Source organism: Saccopteryx leptura, chromosome 1, assembly GCF_036850995.1.
Source record: "Saccopteryx leptura isolate mSacLep1 chromosome 1, mSacLep1_pri_phased_curated, whole genome shotgun sequence".
In the NCBI taxonomy this organism is placed as follows: Eukaryota; Metazoa; Chordata; class Mammalia; order Chiroptera; family Emballonuridae; genus Saccopteryx; species Saccopteryx leptura.
In genome coordinates, this window is record NC_089503.1 from 292,197,149 (window position 1) to 292,213,900 (window position 16,752).

Genomic DNA, 16,752 nt, shown 5'->3' on the forward strand with positions numbered 1-16,752 from the left:
TGGTGATGCTTTTACTAACCCTTTACCATTTCCCTGCATTGCCATGTTCCCGTAAATCTCCCTTCCAAATTTCTACTCACCATTTAAGATTTGGCTTAGATGCCATCACTATAACCTTCAATAGCCCCACATTTGGAAGTAATTAACCTTCTCTGTTCTGCCTATGGCCCTCTTTCAATTTCCCTTAGGTGACCTGAATACATATTTGTTGAATGGATAAATAGAATAATAAAGTCTCAGGTGTGAAAGTGACCTCAGGTGTTACTGAGGACATCCTTTTTTAATTGTTTCTATTCAGGTTCATTTTCCCCTTTGGATTTTTCGTGTCTTGAAGATAGAGGTTAAATTTGACTTGAAGATAGGGGTCAAGTTTGACTTACCTTTGTAACAACACCCGCACCCCTTGTGCCCCGACACACACACTTCCCTTTCTAGCTCTTCCAGAGTGCTTCGGCCACAGTAGACTTTCAAAGAATGTTAGTTAAATGATCGGGTCTACCTCCCCCAATGTACACATGCACTCGTGTATAGTTTGCTAATTTGCTGTTTTTCCATTAAGTTGGTTAGAGGCAGGTTGCAGCAGTTGGCAGAGATAATCTCCAAATGTTGAAAGGGCATGAGATGCTCTTAATCCGCCAGACAGCCTAGGTCAGAATTAATGGTCTTTATCATGGCTCCCCTCCAACAATTACTTCCCTGGAGAAGATTGATGCTGTTGCCCCAAACAGACAAAGATCACCCTCTAGCTCTTCCTTCTAAGACTTTCCCTTCCCCAACTTTTTCTTCTCTAAAAGCAGTGTTTTCTGGGCCACAGCAAACAATGAATTGAGATCATTCTACTCACCGTAAATATCAATGCTAATGCAAATAAATAAACACAAAAGCAACTCACTGGTGAGCTGCTTCAGATTTAAAAAAAATTATTTTATTGATTTTTTTTTTCCCAAGAGAAGAGGGAGAGAGACAGAAACAACGACCTGTTCCTGTATGTGCCTTGACTGGGGATCGAACCGGCAACCTTTGCATATTGGGACAACACCAACCAAGCTATCTAGCCAGGGAAAGTTTCAGATTTATAAACAAGTGATATTCCAAAAATTTTCAGGGGATATTTTGCAAGAACACCTGAATGAACACAAAGAATTCAGTTCCTTAGGTGACTTACAAAATACTATTCCAGCAATAATATCTTTGAACTACCAATTAGTTGCAATGAAAAGAAATGACACAATCCTAATAATTAAACAAAACTAAAAAAAAAATAAGTGAGTATAGTTTTTGAAACAACTTCAACAGACTGATGTTTGAGGGAAAAGCTAACTTAGGGAAAGGAAAGTGAGGAAGTGGTTGCCAAATTTGGGGTGCATTCACTCAAGACTTCTTGACCCTCTCCATGACTTTGAAGATTGGCTTACCTGGTTTATTTTCATATCTAACTCTGATTTCCTACCCCACCTCCGGGTATAACCCAATTGTCCCAGCCCTCACAAGCTTGAGAATAGAAAATCAGGTCACATTTCTAATTTGCACTCTAAATATGACAGCATGGGTGCCTACCAGCTGTGTTGCTGGAAGTGAGTCCCCTTCAAAGCATCCCCCAGTTGTTGCTGAGCAGTCACTTTAGCCTCTGAGTTTACATATACTGCATGGCGTTAGCCCTGCTCTTCCCTCCTACTCAGATTCTCATGTGTCTAGGTCTACTGCTCACATAGATATACTTGACAACTCTGCCCCTGTTAGCCATGGCACAGCCAACGTCCATGCCAAAGAGACAACCTCCAGATGCTCCCAGATCTTCTGAACTTCCTGCTGGGCTCAGTGCCGAGGCAGGGACCGAGTCCTGCTCCCTGACGCTGTACACATTCCTGGTTGCTCATGCTCACGAGGGCTTTTACCAGATCCAACGCAGCTTCGCTTCCTAGAGACAGTTCTGTCAGTGCACAGCTCAAGAACATTGGCACCAATCAGATTTCTAGTAGAACATGACTTAAAAAACAAAACAAAAGACTATATATGATTCTCTTTAAGGGATTGAGAAGTGAAAATGGAAGCCAACCTTTCCTAAAGATATTATAAGTGTCAGAAGAGAAGTGGAGAAGAATAGGCTTGAAAAGGATGTATGTCTTTGTGTGAATGTCCCATCTTGGCCGTGGAGAGAGTTAGAGTCAGGCAAGTTACCATTCATTCATTCATCAAAGTTTTATTGTGCACCTACTATGTGCCAGGGACTGTTTGTAACCAGGGAGCCAAGCAGTGAACAAAGTAGGCAAAGTCCTTGCCCACAAGGAGCTCACGTTTTAGTAGGGGAAGGCAAGCAGCACAAAAATAAATAAACGGATACACATAATTTTAGGTATGACAAGTGCTATACAGAAAGACAGAGCAGGATATGGTACAGACGGATAAGTGTGGGGTGCTATTTTAGGTACTTGTTTAGGTAGTTTGGTCAGGCAAGGAATCCCTCAGATTCTTTCTAAAGTTATGTTTGAGCAGGAATCTGAAGGAAGTGAAGGGTTAAGCCTGCAGGTGTCTGGGGAAGAAACTTTCTAGTAGTGGAAATAGTGAGTGCAAGAGACCTGAGGTAGAAGCACACTGGCATACGTAAGGGATAGCCAGGGAGCAGGTGTCCTGGAGTGTGGTGGTGAAGCGGATGGGGAGTGGGATGGGAGGATGTGAGGTTAGAGTTAAGGAAAGAACAGCGATTGGAGAGACAGGATGTGACAGATGTGTTAGAAGAAGCAACATGACTGCTGCGAGGATGACAGAGTAGGGCAAGAAGAAAAGGGAGACTAGTCCAGAGGCTGTGGCAGTAATTCTGGGTAGAGATGGTGCTGGTGGTCCTGGGATTGTGCTGGGAGTCTCTCCTTGTGGATGGAGCAAGCCTGTACATAGCAGTTGGGTGTTTTCCTCTTAAATCCTGTCCTGGGAGCATACTGTCAGGTGCAGCTTTCTGACTGCACGTCTGACAGCGAGAAGCAGATTACCTGGGATGGATGCAACAGAATGGTACATGAATAAGAACACAGTGTCATAAAGGCCCTCTGGAAAATCCCCAAGTGGAACTTGAGACTCTGCTGTCTCCTCATAATTAATTTTTCTTTGCCAAGGAAACAGATGGGACTAGAGGATGACATGCATTGCTCTTAAGGAAAGGCATGCCAAGATGGCTGCCTGAGTTTAGTTTGGCTGCTTTTAGCTTTGAGGAACAAAATACCAATTCAGCCCTGGCCAGCTAGCTCAGCGGTAGAGCATCGGCCCGGTGTGTGGAAGTCCTGGGTTTGATTCCCAGCCAGAACACACAGGAGAAGTGCCCATCTGCTTCTCCACTCTTCTCCCACTCCTTCCTCTCTATCTCTCTCTTCTCCTCCCGCAGCCAAGGCTCCATTGGAGCAAAGTTGGCCCAGGTGCTGAGGATGGCTCCATGGCCTCCACCTCAGGCGCTAGAATGACTGGTTGCAACTGAAGCAACGCCCCAGATGGGCAGAACATCGCCCCCTGGTGGGCATGCCGGGTGGATCCTGGCCATACACATGTGAGAGTCTGTCTGCTTTGCCACTTCTCGCTTCAGAAAAATACAAAAAAAAAAAAAAAAAAAAAAAAAATCCAAACTGGCTTAAACCATGAGAAAATCATCTCCCATAATGGGAAGTCCAGAGGTATTCTGTTTGCCTCCACATTTTAATACATATGTCTTTATAGACATAGATGACCTGCTCAACTCTTTCTTTTTTCACTTCTATTATGTTACAAAATATACATACTTATAAAGCTTATTGGCATTGTCTTTTTCCTCCATTAGAATTAGGCTCTCTGAGGGCAGGGATCGTTGATTTAGTCACTTACTTATCCTAAGTGCCTAGAACGATGTCTGAAACAGTGTAGGCACGTAATAAATATTTGTTGAATGAATGATGTAAAAGGGCAAAATATTTTCCTTTGGATCCCAAATGAAGCAAAAAGGACGGCTACGATGGCCTCATACTTTCTCTCCTGGGGAAGTAAGAAAAAAGCGAGGAAACTCTGTTTGCTGGAATAGTTTCCTTGTGGCCCACACAGGGACAAAGCTGTAAACTACAAGCCAAACCCCGAAATTCATTCATCAAACAAATCTTTGTTGGTTTCCCAGCCATTGAATGAGGAATGCCACATTTAAGATAGTTGAAATGATCCTTAGACTTGACCAAATGGAGGCTATCACTTGACAGTATATTTGGTAAAGATTAAAAAGTATATGGTCCCTGTGACTGGTTCATCCTGGGACTGTGTGTCTTGACCAATAGCACCCTAACTTTGGCAGGCCCTTCACGCAGGAGAAAAATAAGCAGCACCTGGCACCATTTCCTTGAGGTTGCAGATGTGGTCAGCTCATTTTATTTCCGGCCTGCTTATTAAGCCTCCCTTTCCTATGTGCAGGGCACTATGGAATATGATGGGAGTGTAACAACGGCCAAGGCTCTCAAGTTCAGTGAGGAGGCTTAGTGAGGAAGCCAGTGTAGTGCAAGAGACAAGCATATAAACAGGTCATTATAATGAAATGCTATAGGTGTGGTATTGGATATTTACACCAGGCATGGTAGGAAGGAATGATTAATTCCATGGGGTGAGGGGGGACAGATAAAACTGAAGAGAGAAAGAGATTCTTAAGTAGGGTTTTGAAGGCTAAATAGGAGTTTACCAGGCAAACATGGAATAAGAAAGGGCAGAGTGACATTCCAAATGGAAGGTACAAATATATGGATGTGTGAAGCAGCAGTATCTGTTCAGAGAGCTACATTGGTTATGTATTTCTGGAGTACACGTACCAGTAGAATTGCTAAAATTGAAGCTGGAGAGCTGGTCAAGGGACAGAATATTAATACTTTGCATGTTTTAATAAGGGAGTGGGGGTTTATTTAGGTAATGCTTTTTCATGAGGAGAGAGGATCATATTTGTATGTAGAAAGATCACTCTGGCATCCAGGAGCATGTTGGGTTGGAGAAGGGCAAAATGGAGTCAGAGGCGCACTCATATAGGAGAAATAATAAAGCTTGGCAGTTTCCTACACTTCCCAGCAGGTGGAGCAAGTAGGCTGGAACAGCTTGGTTGCTGACTGCGGGGTTTGGAGAAAGAATATAAACAGGAGACAGCACCAGCAAGGCACTTTTCATGAGCAGGAAGCTTCTAAGTCAGGTACTCATAACTCTGAAAATAACTGTACTGATTAAAATATTCTCCAGTAAAAACTAGAAGTCACCAAAATGTCCACAAATAGAGGACACATTAAAGATCACTAAACATTCATGTACTGGATGACTAGGAAGCCATTAAAGGGAATGAAGTTAGCTTTGTGTGTACCCACATGAAAAAAAAATGTCCAAGTGAAAAAAGCAAATTGTAGAATACTGTATAATATGATCCCTGTTGTGCAAATGTCTAGAATGATGGTCATAAAATTGATATGTGTAGTAATTTCTAGAGAGGAATTTAGGGCTATTGCCTCTGTGTGTGTGCGTGTGCGCGCGTGTGTCTAACAGCTTTATTGAGGCATAATTGGCATACAATAAGCTACACATATTCAAACTATATAATTTAATATGTTTTCTAATCACAATAGTGAATTTAGCCATCACTCTCACAAGTTTCCTCACATTTCTTTGTAGTCCCTTCTATCTTCCTTCTCTGTCCCCAGTCCCCAGGCCACCACTGATCTGCTTTCTGGCATTAACAGTTTGCATTTCCCAGCATTTTACATAAATGGAATCATACAATATGTCTTATTTTTGGTCTTGCTTTTTTCATTTAGCATAATTAATTTGGGATTTATCCATATTGTTAAATATATCAGTTATCAATTCCTCTTCATTGCTGAACAGAATTATATTTGTATGGGTGTACCATAATTTATCATTCATCTGCTGATGGGCATTTGGATTGTTAATAAAGCTGCTATGAACATTCATGTTCCAGTCTAGTATTTGCAAATGCTTTCATTACTCTTGTGAAAATACCTAGCAGTGGCCTGACCAGGCAGTGGCGCAGTGGATAGAGCGTCGGACTGGGATACGGAGGTCCCAGATTTGAGACCCCGAGGTCGCCAGCTTGAGTGCGGGCTCATCTGGCTTGAGCAAAGCTCACCAGCTTGGACCCAAGGTCGCTGGCTCGAGCAAGGGGTTACTCAGTCTGCTGAAGGCCCACAGTCAAGGCACATATGAGAAAGCAATCAATGAACAACTAAGGTGTCCCAACGAAAAACTGATTGATGCTTCTCATCTCTCTTCCTTCCTGTCTGTCCCTATCTATCCCTCTCTCTGGCTCTCTCTCTGTCACTGTAAAAAAAATAAAAAATAAAATACCTAGGAGTAGAATGGCTGGATCCTGTGGTAGGTGTATGTTTAACTTTTTAAGAAACTGCGAAATTGGTTTCCAAAGTGATTGTATCATTTCACATCCCACGAGCACTGTACAAGTGTTCCAGTTTCTCTATATCCTTGCCAGTGTCTGGCATGATCAGACTTTTTAATTTTAGTTTGTCAAATGACTGGTTTAAATTTTAATTTTTTTGTGATTAATGATGTAGATTTTTCAGATATTCATTTGCCATCTGTAGATCTCCTTTGGCGGAGTGTCTATTTAAATTTTTGTAGGCTATTGACATTTATTTCACTGTACACTTAACAATTTTTAACTTTATAACGAACCTCTATCTCTTTTATAACAAAAAAAAACATTTAAAATATCTCAACCCATCCTGACCAGCAGTGGCGCAGTGGATGAAGCTTCCAAACTGGGTTGCAGAGGACCCAGGTTCAAAACCCTGAGGTTGCCGGCTGGAGTGTGGGCTCACCTGGCTGGAGTGCGGGCTTACCAGCTTGAGCGCGGGGTCTCTGGCTTGAGCATGGGATCGTAAAATTACCCCATGGTTGCTGGCTTGAGCAAGGGGTTACTCACTCTGCAGTAGCCCCCCAGTCAAGGCACATATGAGAAAGCAATCAATGAACAACTAAGGAGCTGCAGCGAAGAATTGATGCTTTTTACCTCTCTCCCTTCCGGTCTGACTGTTCTTGTCTGTCCCTGTCTCTGTCTCTCTGTCTCTGTCACAAAAATAAATAAATATATAAATGAAATATCTCAGCCCAGAGTAAAACAATAATTACAACTTGAACTTTAAACTTAATAGTATATTATGCTAGAATGAAAGCAGATCCCAATTATATCTTTAAATGATAAAAATATTTGGTTTCAAGGCTCAAATTAGTAGGAAGGGACCCCAAAACCATGATAATTTTTATTTTCAGAGGTTATTACTTTTGAGAGATACCATGAGTTTAGACTCAAATCAACTGACTGTGAAGTCCAGCTCATCTACTTAGCAGCTGTGGGATCTGGGACAGTCTCAGAACTTTGATATTCTTTTTCTTTTTAAAAATCTGACATATCAGGCCCTGGCTGGTTGGCTCAGTGGTAGAGCATTGGCGCAGCATGTGGATGTTTCGGGGTCAAACTCCCAGTCAGGGCACACAGGCAAAGTGATCATCTGCTTCTCCACTCCTCCCCCTCCCCCTTTTCTCTCTTTCTTTCTTTCCCTCTTCCCCTCTTGCAGCCATGGCTCAATTGGTTTGAGCACATTGGCCCTGGGTGCTGAGGATGACTCTGTGGAGTATCCTCCTCAGGTACTAAAAGTAGCTTGATTGTGAGCATGGTCCCAGATGGGCAGAGCACTGGCCCCAGACTGGGACTGCCAGGTGGATCCCAGTCAGGGTTCATGTGGGAGTCTGTCTTTCTATCTGTGCTCTCCCACCTGCAAAAGAAGAAAAAGAAAATCTGACATATTGTCTACCTTATTGGTTCATTTTGAGAATAAAATGATATATTTAGCACAATAATTAGCATGTAACATGTGTTCCACAAATATTAGAAATTGCGTATCCTGACAACCAGTTGTTCTATGCTCAGAATTCAAGCTAAGGCTAAATAAAGCACAGTCACAGTGTTTTGTAAAAGAACTGGTGAAACTAATGTTAAGACAGGAAACATCCTTTATGATAACAGAGATAACCAGTCTTGTGCAACCCCCCCCCCCCCCCAATTTTTAAAGAATCTAAATGAAGAGCTCTGGTTTGCATTTGGTTTTGAAAAGGGGAAACAAACACACTGGAAACAAGAAACTTGGGCTGAAAGTGGACTTTATTGAGCATCGTAACACATGTTGACTTTATTTGGAGAACTCTCAATATCCTCTGTTGCTCAACCCACCAAATGGTCTTGCAGTGCTCACATGCTCACGACATCCTGTCGGGTGGTGCAGAGCTAACCTACAAGTTTCATATTGAGGCTATTGTCAAGTTAGGGATATTGGGGTGTCAGTCATAAATGCTATGTATTATGTAATGCAATAGAAAGATTCATGGCAGCCATGGCCAAAGAGGAGATTTTGGAGGGGAAATGTGAGGAACAGCAGCTGAACCTAAGGCTAGAGAAAGGAACTCAGAACTCAAGACTTCTGTATGTCTGGGCCTTGAATCTCAAAGGGGCCCAAATCTACCTGCTGCTTCATCCCCTGCAGCCTCACGGCCCTTTGCTGGAACCTCCGTGATAGCTCCAATGACTTGGTGTGGGGGTTACTTGTTCCATAAGTTGTGAGTTCTTAAGGAACTTAATGATTACATTCTTAAGGATTGTTGTTTGTTTATTTTTCCAGTTTTGTGCATCTTTGGCATTTGGCACAAAGCAGGTTCTTCATCAAACTCATAGATATAAATGTAATAGAAGAGGATAACATGTTTGTAATCCACATGCACAAGAAGTGTGGATTCAGTTTCAATGAAAGGTTCTTTTGTTCAGCTGGGCACCTGCAAGGGTCAGGAGCTGAGCCCAGAGGTTGGGGCTTGAGTGGGCTGAATGGTTTGGCAGAACAGAGAAAAGAGTTTGGGGTTGGGTGTGGGGTAAGGGTGGGGTAGGAAGGCCCAGGAGAGGGAGGCAGAGAAAGAGAGGACCTAGCAGATAGCAGCCAATAAATAATACATCTTCAGGGCCTGGTAGTCAAAGGGTTTTGTTTTGTTTTCACAGGGTAGTTTAACATTCAAGTTGAAGTTGTTTGAGTTTCAACAATGCAAACCTATCCTTGCCACCCCCACCCCCCAATCTTTGATAAAGTCTACACATGGGATCGCCATCCATTGGAGTGTGGATTTTCTGTAGAAACCGAGGAAGGAAGGGGCTGAGCTTCCATCCGGGTCAGGACAGAAAGGTGAGACCATTTCCTGGATGAACTCGTTGGGTGGAGTCAGGAGTCGGAGGCAGAAGCAACCATAAGAAAGTAAACTTAAGAAAGCAGAAATCATGGGCAGGGCTTTAAAATGCCCTTAGGATATAAATTTGGGTGTTTCTAGCTCATTTCATCTTATGGTGCAGAGAGATTACAGATGACTTCTAGGATGCAGAGAAAGGAGAGGAGGAACGAGGAAAGAAGAGTGAGGAGAGAATGCCCTTCCAACCCCCAGACTTCTGACCTATTTGAGAGTGTAAATCCTATGTGAAAAGATAGCCATCCATGTGATGAGTCAATGAAAGGAGCAAACATCAGTATACGAGTTTAGGGACGAAAAGCAGTTTTCATGAGAGAGGTATAAGCCTGGAACTAACCTTGAAGGACAGCTTAACTGCCTAGAAGAAGTGTATTATATAATAACACATATAGGTAGTTTTATAGTTTTAAATATATAGTGATATGTTGTCTATTTTTCTTCTCTTGTTAAGGAGGGTGAGTTGGATAATGTGTTTTGGCTCTGAAATTAAACAGACCAGGTTCTAAATCTTGACTTCGGGCAAGTTATGTAAACTGAGCTTCAGTTTCTTCATTTGTAAACTGGAGATGATAAAAGGGCTGACCATATAGGATTGCTGAGAGAATGAAATGATATAATCTATGAAAAGTGCTTAGCACAAGATAAATATTGAGGAATACTCAATAAATGGTGTCCATTTTTATGTAGGTTTATTGAATATAATTTGGAAAATACGAAGAAAAGTAGAACTAAAAACCATCCATAGTTTCATCACTCAGAGAAGAAAACCACAGTTAACATTGTGGAGTGTACCTTTCTAGTTTTCAGTCAATGTATAATTTAGTTTGCCTTTTTTATTTCTTTTTGTATTGCAGTCATTCTGAATATAAAACTCATATCCTAATTACTATCTAGTCAACATAGAATTTTTTCCCATCTCAGTATAATCTCTTCAAAACACTTTTTAATGGCTGGCATACATTAAATGGAATTCATATGTTGTAATTTACTTAATCATTCATCTATTGTTAGACATTTGTGTGGATTTCAGGGTTTTTTTTTTCCTATTCTAAATAACTCAGTACTAAACAAGTCTGCACATAAACCTCTTCCTCTATTTTCTATTATTTCTTTAGAAACCATTCCAGAAATGAAATCACTGATGTAGAAGGAATCAACTGTTTCAATGTTTCTTCTTACTGTCAAAGGAATTCTGAAGGCATCTGGAGGAGGGGCTCCTATCTCCACACTTTTCCCTTATGGTCCTTTTTTTGCTTCTTTTCCAAGAGGGGGATGAAAAGGAGAAATGTGATTAACAGAAGCCCAAGCACTCAGTGGGTTATCTTGGCCAGTGCGCAATCACCAGGCAGAAGGAGGTCTGGACATGGGTATAGTTTTCTTCCTGCCAATCTATTGAGTGCAGTGTGAGAGAGAAGCTGCCCCAGAGCATGAACTTCTGGAGGACCCATGGCATTCCTTTCGCACTCTTCTCTCCCATGTGGCAAGCAGTCCTGGGACTCTCCCTGACCCCTGCCAGGGCCTGTTGCTAGGTTCAGAAGAAAGTGCACTTTCTGAGATCTTTCTGTGGGTCCATCTCATTCAGCATGGGTGGACATGCATTTACACCTTCCCTTGCAAAATGGCTGATCCAATGTTAGGTCAGAGAAAGCTGCCCCCTTAAGTGTCTAGCTGCAGTCTCACAGAACAGTTTCATGCATCAGAGTTCGTTATGAGATGTAGTCTAAAGCCCACCTAGAAATAAAGCTCTCCTTGGGGACTGACTGGGGAGGGTCCATTGGTAAACTGAAGATAATAGAAGTCTTAGGTGGGACTAAGGGGTATTAGCATCTCTGGCTGCATGCCCAACATTCTTGGGATGGCCAGTGACAGAAATCCAGCCCAAGAACCTTAGGAAAGTGGCGTGCTGGTAAATGCTTCACAACAGTGGGAGGAAAGCCCTGATTTGCACTGTTCATGGATTTCCCTGGGCTAGAAACTCCCCCAAGGTTGTGAAGTCCATAATCCTACCAGGGCTGATTTCAAGTGTGAACTGTTTAACAACCAGTTTGCAAAGTGCCTGAAAGTTTAACAGTAGGCTCTTGCAAGCCAGAAGGAGCCCACTCTGGTGTACACTCAGAGAGGGGGAAGGGTGACTCACATCATCCAAGTGTGGGAAGAGCAGGGACACACAAAGTGACCTCAGGAAAGGTGGGAAGCAAGGAATCTCTTGTCAGCAGGATTCTCTCTGCAAACTAACTTAATTTTTTTCTACTACAGATATACTCTCTCCAGATTTTAAGAGCTATGACTGCTAGCAGTTTTTAGAGTCACATCCTTACTGATACATAACCAAAGGAATGAAGGGCTTGTGCTCCAGCCAGGGATGTTTTGATTAATCCCAGTGAAGGGTTGGCCAGCCTTTACTTGTGTACCTTCCCCTTGGATCAGAGGGTCAGTGCACTACCTGTGGGTCATGTGCTCTGTCAGAAGGGGGTGGGGGAGCTGCTGGTGAGACAAACCCAGTCATTTCCATTACAGTAACCATCCCAAGTGCATCAGTACCTGGTTCCCACTTTTACTAGTCTCCAAAGTGGCTGAATCTATGACAGCATGAAGAAACTGTTTTATCCTACCTGCTTGGCATTACATTTTAATTTTTTTTTAATCTTAGCTAATTTCATAGACAAAAATAATAACCCATCGGTATTTTAATTGTTCCTATTTCTTATACCACAAGTGAGGTAGCAATATGCTTCTATTTCCTCTTTTGTGAATTGTTTTCATGTATTTTGCTCCCTTATCTCCTGGGGCTTTAAGGTTTTATAAAAATAATCTCTCCATTCAACAAATATTTGCTGCTCTGTTATTATAGGCCCAGCAACTATAGACACAGAACATATAATAGCAAACAAGCTAGGGTTCCAGTCTTCAGAGCACTTACCTTATTCATATGGCCTTTTTTTTTTTTTTAACAGAGACAGAGAGAGAGATTCAGAGAGAGGGATAGACAGGGACAGACAGACAGGAATGGAGAGATAAGAAGCATCAATCATTAGTTTTTCGTTGCGCATTGCAACACCTTAGTTGTTCATTGATTGCTTTCTCATACGTGCCTTGACCGCGGGCCTTCAGCAGACCGAGTAACCCCTTGCTCAAGCCAGCGACCTTGGGCTCAAGCTGGTGAGCTTTTGCTCAAGCCAGATGAGCCAGCGCTCAAGCTGGCGACCTCAGGGTCTCGAACCTGGGTCTTCCGCATCCCAGTCTGACGCTCTATCCACTACGCCACTGCCTGGTGAGGCCATATGGCCTTTTAAGATAATAATATATTAACATTTGCTTCTCATATTACATCAGATCATTTTTCTATGTGTTAGAGTTGTAATTAAGTAAGACTCGTGGAGACAAAATACCTTGGCAAGGCAACTATAATAACTTCTGCAAAAGGGTGTGCTGCAGCCAGTGAAAGCACACCAGCAAGTGTGCAGGCAGTGGGGTGGGTTCTGTTTTTATCTCTAATGCAGGCCCTGGGCTGGGTCTTGCCCCATTGGCTGGGGTGTTGACCATACATTCTTACTTTTTCCCAATTGGCTAGTTTAAATGGCCGTGTGAAGGGAGAGGTGGGGATAGCATGAAACTGAATGAGGGGGTTAGGGACTAGTTGAAGAAAAGAACATGAGGTAAACAAGTTATTTTTCCTTCATATGTTCTTTATTTATTCTTCAAAATAGTTTAACATTTTCATGTAGTTAAATCTGATATACTGTCCCTTTTAATAAAAAGTTTTTCTTTCATTTTCCTCCTTTCATTTAAAAAATGTATTTACTCTTCTTTGCCTAGGCTTGAAACTTTTGATTCAGTGATTTAATTCATTTTTAACTTGGCAGAGTGTATGGGTGATTCCCCAAAACTTTTAAAACTCCTGGAGGCTTCCCTTCTCTGCTGCTTTGTAAAGATGACAGAACCCTGACTGACAGAGAGGCGAGGCAGGGGTGGCTGAAGGGCAACGGAAACTGCTCAGTTCAGGAAGCTAGAATGGGGAATGGTGGAGCAGAGGGCAAACACGAGGCATTTATGGTGGGCTGAGTTTGTCTAGAGTAAAGGGTCCCTATATTGTCATGATTCCTAACTAGGGATGGACATATCTGTTGACTGTGGAGTTTACAGGATCACCCATGCCTGGGCCTTGCCATTAGTAGGTTTGAAATAGGGCACAGTTCATCTATTTTTATTTTATTTTATTTACAGAGACAGAGAGAGAGTCAGAGAGAGGGATAGACAGACAGGAACGGAGAGATGAGAAGCATCAATCATTAGTTTTCCGTTGAGTGTTGCAACACCTTAGTTGTTCATTGATTGCTTTCTCACATGTGCCTTGACCACGGGCCTTCAGCAGACCGAGTAACCCCTTGCTTGAGCCAGGGGTTGACCTTGGGTCCAAGCTGGTGAGCTTTTTTTTTTTTTTGCTCTAGCCAGATGAGCCACGCTCAAGCTGGTGACCTCAGGGTCTCGAACCTGGGTCCTCTGCATCCCAGTCCCACGCTCTATCCACTGCGCCACCACCTGGTCAGGCCAGTTCATCTATTTTTTAAAGCTCCCTGGGCACTGCCAATGTAGGAAACGGTGGTGAATAAAATGAGTCAGATAAGTAGGGAGCAGACTGAGAGAAGTGTCAGTGCCCCGATGAATTTAGCTGTAGGTCCAGGAAGCATCTGAGGGGACAGGAGAAAGAGCACGGACTTTGGGCTCAAGCAGATGTAGGTTTCAATCCTATTTTTGCCACTTGTAAGCTGTGTCATCGGGGCAGATCACTGGTCCTGACTCTCATTTTTCTGTCCTAAACAGACATAATAATATTTGCCTAATAGAGTTGTGATGATTCAATGGGAACTCAAGTATGAAATGTCTGGCTCATCACCTGACACCTTAATTAATTCTTCCTTCTTCCTCTTGAGTGAGCCTTTGGCTCATGTCAGGCCTGCTTCAGAGCTGCCTTTGGGATGAATTGATGCAAGACATTTCTAGAGAAAACATGCTAACACATGTCAGGATACAAAACGGAAAGAGGTCCAAGTTGTCCTTCAAATCCCTGAGGTTTCAGAAACCTTCAAAGAGGCTGCAACTTTTTGGAAACAAACTCTTTTTCCTTAGAGAAATGGAGATGCTTTGAACTTCAAAAAGCTCTGGCCTTCATAAGCTTGGCAAAGGCAAACTCGGGCTTCACTTCAGAGCACCTGGGCTCAGTAGCAAAGACAATCCCAGCCCCTGGGCAGCTTAACCTGGAAAGGAAGGACAACTGTCATGAACACACGAACGCACACACACAGAACAAGTGCAGTCATTTTTATAAAAAACTCTCATGCAAAGCTGTTAACAGAGCAAAGAATCTCCTTTTTTAAGGATAAAAATGCCATTACTTCTCAGAAGATCCACCTGCCTTAATTTCATATTTCATTTCAGATATTCATTCCATGATTGACAAATATATATTTATTGATACCACTTCTGCTGGACAACTACTTTGGAACTAGCCTCCACAGTCCTGATTTAAATACAGTTTTCTATGCTGCCTTGTATTATAAGTTTACATCAGATATTTATTTAATTTTTGACTCATTCATACCAGATTTATTGATTTTAGAGAGAGAGGAAAGGGACAGAGAGAGAGAGAAAGAGAGAGAGAGAGAGACAGGAACAACGATCTGTTCCTGTGTGTGCCCTAAGCGAGGATCAAACCAGCATCCTTTATGCACAGGCTGACACCTAACAACTGAATTATCCAGCTAGGGTGGGCAGATATTTATTTTAGAATTGAGTGCTAATCAGTATTCCTTGGAGGGCATCCATCCAAAAAAGCAGAGAGGACTGGTGAAAAGGGAGAGGAATTTAGAATCACATACATGTGGTCTCAAACCCTGACTCTTTTTTTGTGTGTGTGACAGAGACAGAGAGAGAGACAGAGACAGATAGGGTCAGACAGACAGGAAGGGAGAGAGATGAGAAGCATCAATTCTTCGTTGTGGCACCTTAGTTGTTCATTGGTTGCTTTCTCATATGTGCCTTGATGGGGGGGGGCTATAGCAGAGTGAGTGACCCCTTGGGCTTAAGCCAGCGACCTTGGGCTTCAAGCCAGTGACCTTGGGACTCAAGCCAGTGACCATGGGGTCATGCCTATGATCCCATGCTCAAGTTAGCAACCTCAGGGTCTCGAACCTGAGACCTCTGTGTCCCACTCTGATGCTCTATCCACTGTGCTACTGCCTGGTCAGGCTCAAACCCTGACTCTTGATGGGGATGAGCTGTGCGACTCTAGGCCAATTGCTAAAATAGTCTGGGCCTGGCCTTATCTTCCTCTAAAATGAGAACGCCATCCTTACTCTAAAGCCAGTGCTCTCTTCCAGGAAGAGCAGCATTGAGTTGGGTGGAGAGGAGGATAGAGGTCCTTCCTTCTGGAAAACAGAACTTGTGTGGTACTAGGGCAGAGAGAAAGAGATGCCAGCCTGCCTTTGGGGGAGGGTACTTTGGGGAATAATAAAAAAAACCCAATGGGACAGGAAAAGAAGGGCTCTTCTGACTTGTATACTGATCACACACCAAAAGCCCCGGCTTTAGGACAGGTATGAGAATCATGTAGCAACTGAACTGAAAGTTTCTGATGAGTAGTGTTCTTGTCTGCTTTGCCTTCATTGGACATCAGAGAAATAGATCAAGAGAGAGATGTCTTTTTTTTTCACTTGAAGAAAGTACAAAGGGACCTAGGTTTGTTGAAACACAAGGGGCTTCAATTAGATAGTACTGCTGACTTCCTTACCCTGAGAAAAGAATATCCTAAGTCATTAAGGCATCTTCTTTCTAAAAGACTTGAACTCTCCTGGCTGGCAGGGGCTCACAGAGGACTTCACTAGTTCATTAGTGACTCTCAGGGGCTCACAGAGGACTTCACTAGTTCATTAGTGACTCTCAGGGGCTCACAGAGGACTTCACTAGTTCATTAGTGACTCTCAGGGGCTCACAGAGGACTTCACTAGTTCATTAGTGACTCTCAGGGGCTCACAGAGGACTTCACTAGTTCATTAGTGACTCTCAGTCTCTTCCACATACTGGAGAAGTTTCCTGAATTACTATAATGATTATTATGTTTGAAAGTTTCCTGGTGAGCTCCTAGTTCCCACACTTCCAACCACTCAGTTCTATGCTGAAACCTTCTCAGAGGCTAATCTCAGTTGCAGTGAGCAGGCCCTTAGTTCTAGTGCTGGGTCTCGGGTGACATCCCCCCAAAGCCAGTGAGGATGCTGGCCCAGAGCCCAGGCATTTGCTATTTCTTCTAAGGGGTCCTTATAATATGAAGGGGCCCATACTGAGCAGAAGTCACAGAATTGGAACTGCTGGACTTCTCTTTCTGAATGTTGATGAATTAAACCAAAATGATACAGTACTGCGTTTACATACAATTCTGTTATCACTTTAAGGTCTACAGATTTTCAGAGCAAA